Source organism: Triticum urartu, chromosome 4, assembly GCF_003073215.2.
Source record: "Triticum urartu cultivar G1812 chromosome 4, Tu2.1, whole genome shotgun sequence".
NCBI lineage: Eukaryota > Viridiplantae > Streptophyta > Magnoliopsida > Poales > Poaceae > Triticum > Triticum urartu.
The window spans coordinates 601516657-601521838 of record NC_053025.1 but is presented as its reverse complement, the minus strand read 5'-3'; positions in this window follow the sequence as shown (position 1 = coordinate 601521838).

Sequence of the window (5182 nt, the reverse complement as noted above, 5' to 3'; positions counted from 1 at the left end):
TGTCTCACACAAACCCGAAAAACCAACTCAAGCACGAGTTCCAGCCACTTTTGCTGTGATTTTCGATCTCCTTGCTCAAAGCACCTCTCGCAAAACTGCTTGGGGAGATTGTTCCTTGGTATGCGATTCCTCCATTGGTCCAATTAGTTTTTGTTCTAGTGCTATATTCTTTGAAAATTTGTGCTGCATAGGTGACCATGTTCTTGATCTTGCATGCCAAATTTATATGGTTCCAAGTAGTTCTAATGCTTGATATAGGCTCTAGGCACCTATAGGAGTAGTTGCTATCAGTTTTATTGAAGTTGGTTCACTTTTGTTTGAAGTTACTAAAAATTTCAGATTATTTCAGAAAAATAATGAGGAGACTTTTGAGGGGTTCATCGAACCGAAGCTCAAAGGATAAACAAAATGAAGAAGCTTAGAGGCCCAAATATAATTTGCCTCGTACCGCGAAGATCCGGCCGTGTGAATGGCCTTCTGATAATTTCTTGAGAGAGGCCGGGATTTATGAGGATTTCTATTCATTGATTTAGAATGCTGGCCTCACCGACTTCGTCCGCGACCAACGTCCACAGTATCTCTTACTCACAAATACTTTTGTGCACAACTTCTACTTTTTCCCTAAAGAGTCACCTCCTTCAGTAGAGTTTCATTTATATGACGTTGTGAAGAAAATGTCATCATCTGAATTTTGCGCAGTCTGCAACATACCTCCTGATGGTATCTTAGAGGAACCACCTCGTAAAGAGTTGGAACCATTTATTAACCTTATCTCTGTGGGAGAAACCAGGAAGGTTTCTGATGCAAGAATCACTAGCATACATTTTCCTGTGTTACGCTATTTTGCTTTATTTGCTAGTCGATGCTTGATTGGTCGTGGGAACTGTGGGAACCTTAGTGTTCCTGATATTATTATTCTGTTCCATGGTTTATACCACGACAACACTGTCAGTATGGGCGGAATTATTGCTAGGCGGTTGAGTCTGAACCGTACTAAAGGCCCCGTCTTTGGAGGCATTTATGCTTCTCGCCTTGCTGCACACTTTAACATAGCTATTAGGCATTATGAGAAAGAAGAAAAATTGCTGCCTAATGCTTATCTAGACTATAAGAGCATGATAGCCCATGATTTTCTTGTTAAGGACAGGAATGGAGAGCTCAAATATAAGTTATACTTTGGTAAACATTATCCTGAAACTATTACGTTGCCTGCTACTTCTTTGTTTAATTTTGTAGGACCCTACCCCGTTATGTGGGCTGCCGTCCAAGCTTACAAGAATCCTGCACCAGCCCCAGAACAGGAACCACAAGATGAGCCTCCACGACAATCTGTTTATTCTTGGGATCCAGAGATGACTGTCAGCCAATGGCAGTCAGAGTCTTCTTCTTCATCATAGTATGATCCCAACTATTCTTCGTCGCAGTACGACCCCAGCTACACTTACGGGCATCCGCCAGGCTATCCCTGGCAACAGACCAACTTAGGCCAAAGCCTAAGCTTGGGGGAGTACGTATTTCTCACCGACATTACATTTATGTTCACACACACTCATTGCTAGATGTCGGTGCTCATACTCTTTCACTGTAATATCCATGCTAGTTTATTTTCTTTTTCCTGCTTTCTTCTTGTGTGTTTGTTAAACCTTAAGAAAAACCAAAAAAATTAGTAGTAGTTTATTTTCCTGCTGTAGTAGTAATAATTAAAAAGAAAACCCAAAAATATTTCCCGTTCTTCTTTTGCTTGCTGGGAGCTTTCCCGTGTAAATAGTTTTATTTCTTTTCTTTTCTTTGGGGGTCAGTAGGAGAAGACTAGAATTAAATTGTTTAAGTGGCTCTTATATGCATTATTGTTGAATTAACCCAGAGCCCATATTGCCTTGTCTTCTCTTGTTTATTGAATGCTTGCAGATTCCAGCTTAGTCCAATGCACGTGCACTCTTATTATTATTATTCACATCGTTCGGTCGTGCAAGTGAAAGGCAATTATGATGATATATGATGGGCTGACTGAGATGAGAAAAGCTGGTATGAACTCGACCTCTTTTGTTTTTGTAAATATGATGAGCCCCTCATTCTTGATTCAGCTTATTATGAATAAACATGTTTGCAATGACAATTAGAGATCATAGTTGCTTGTGCCATGCTTGATTAGCTATGAGTTATAATGGTTTACCTTGCGTGCCAACATGCTATTGAGATGGTTATGATGTGGTATGATGGGGTGGTATCCTCCTTTGAATGATTTAAGTGACTTGACTTGGCACATGTTCACTCATGTAGTTGAAACAAAATCAACATAGCCTTCACGATATTTATGTTCATGGTGGATTATATCCTACTCATGCTTGCATCCAATGTTTATTAATTTTAATGCATGTACATGGCCATTGTCGCTCTCTAGTTGGTCGCTTCCCAGTCTTTTGCTAGCCTTCACTTGTACTAAGCAGGAATACTGCTTGTGCATCCAATCCCTTAAACCCCAAAGTTATTCCAGACGAGTCCACTATACCTTCCTATATGCAGTATCTACCTGCCGTTCCAAGTAAATTTGTATGTGCCAAACTCTAAACCTTCAAATAAACATTCTGTTTTGTATGCTCGAATAGCTCATGTATCAACCAAGGCGGTCCTTATCTTTCGTGTTAGGCGGGTTATTCTCAAGAGGAGTGGACTCCGCTCCTCACTCACGAGAAAATGGCTGGTCACCGGGATGCCCAGTCCCATGCTTTATGCAAACTAAATCAAAATTAATTGCAAACAAAACTCCCCCTGGGACCTGATGTATGTTGGAGACACTGGTTGTTTCGAGCAAGTCATGGATTGATGCTTGTTGGTGGAGGGGGAGTATAAACTTTACCATTCTATTTGGGAACCGCCTATAATGTGTTTAGCATGGAAGATATCGCCATCTCTTAGTTGTTACATTGACAATGAAAGTATACCGCTCAAAATACAATTTATCTCTATTTCAAAACCGAGCTCTGGCACCTCTATAAATCCCTGCTTCCCTCTATGAAGGGCCTATCCATTTACTTTTATGTTGAGTCATCACCCTCTTATTAAAAAGCACTAGCTGGAGAGCACAGCTGTCATTTGCATTCATCACTATTAATCTATGTTGGGTGTGACTATGATTGGATCTCTTTTACCATGAATTACAATGTCTAGTCAGTCCTTGATCTTTAAAGGTGCTCTGCATTTATGTTTTGCGGTCTCAGAAAGGGCTAGCGAGATACCATCTTATTATATCATATTATGATTGTTTTGAGAAAGTGTTGTCATCCAAGATTTATTATTATGGCTTGCTAGTTGATTATGCTATTGATTTGAGTAATTATGAGACCTGAGAATTATTGCAAATGTGGTTAGTTATGATCTCTGCTGAAAACTTGAATACTGGCTTGACATAGTTACAACAACAACTGCAAACAGAGTTTGTAAAAGTTTTTCTTTCTTTCTTTCAGTTTGTCAACTGAATTGCTTGAGGACAAGCAAGGGTTTAAGCTTGGGGGAGTTGATACGTCTCCATAGTATCTACTTTTCCAAACACTTTTGCCCTTGTTTTGGACTCTAACTTGTATGATTTGAATGGAACTAACCCGGGCTGACGCTGTTTTTAGCAGAATTGCCATGATGTTGTTTTATGTGCAGAAAACAAATATTCTCGGAATGACCTGAAACTCCACAGAACATCTAGAAGAAATAATAATAAAAAATCCTCGCAAAGATGAAGACCAGGGGGCCCACACCCTTCCACTGCCCTAGGGCGCGCCCCTACCTCGTGGGCCCCCTGGATGCCCTCCGACGCCAACTCCAACTCTATATATTTGCTTTCGGAGAGAAAAAAATCAGAGAGAAGAAATCATCGCGTTTTATGATACGGAGCCGCCGCCAAGCCCTAAAACCTCTCGGGAGGGCTGATCTGGAGTCCATTCGGGGCTCCGAGAGGGGGATTCAACGTCGTTGTCGTCATCATCAACCATCCTCAGTCACCAATTTCATGATGCTCACCGCCATGCGTGAGTAATTCCATCGTAGGCTTGCTGGACGGTGATGGTTGGATGAGATTTATCATGTAATCGAGTTAGTTTTGTTAGGGTTTGATCCCTAGTATCCATATGTTCTGAGATTGATGTTGCTATGACTTTTGCTATGCTTAATGCTTGTCACTAGGGCTCCGAGTGCCATGATTTCAGATCTGAACCTATTATGTTCTCATGAATATATGTGAGTTCTTGATCCTATCTTGCAAGTCTATAGTCACCTACTATGTGTTATGATCCGGCAACCCCGAAGTGACAATAATCGGGACCACTCCCGGTGATGACCATAGTTTGAGGAGTTCATTTATTCACTATGTGCTAATGCTTTGTCCGGTTTCTCTATTAAAAGGAGCCTTAATATCCCTTAGTTTCCGAATAGGACCCCGCTGCCACGGGAGGGCAGGACAAAAGATGTCATGCAAGTTCTTTTCCATAAGCACGTATGACTATATACGGAATACATGCCTACATTACATTGATGAATTGGAGCTAGTTCTGTGTCACCCTATGTTATGACTGTTACATGAAGAACCGCATCCGGCATAATTATCCATCACTGATCCAGTGCCTACGAGTTTTCCATATACTGGTTTACGCTTATTTACTTTCCCGCTGCTACTGTTACAATCACTACAAATACCAAAAACATTACTTTTGCTGTCTTTACTTTTGTTGCTGCTACCACCACTATCATATTAATTTGCTACTAAACACTTTGCTGCAGATACTAAGTTTCCAGGTGTGGTTGAATTGACAACTCAGCTGCTAATACTTGAGAATATTCTTTGGCTCCCCTTGTGTCGAATCAATAAATTTGGGTTGAATACTCTACCCTCGAAAGCTGTTGCGATCCCCTATACTTGTGGGTTATCACTAGGCCGCCTCCTCTCTCTCCCACTAAGGCCCAATAAGGCCCATACACTCCCCGGGGGGTTCCGGTAACCCCCAGGTACTCCGGTAAATGCCTGAACTACCCGGAACCATTTCAATGTCCAAACATAGCCTTCCAATATATCGATATTTATATCTCGACCATTTCGAGACTCCTCGTCATGTCTGTGATCATATCCGGGACTCCGAACTACCTTCGGTACATCAAAACACATAAACTCATGATACCGACCGTCACCGAACGTTAA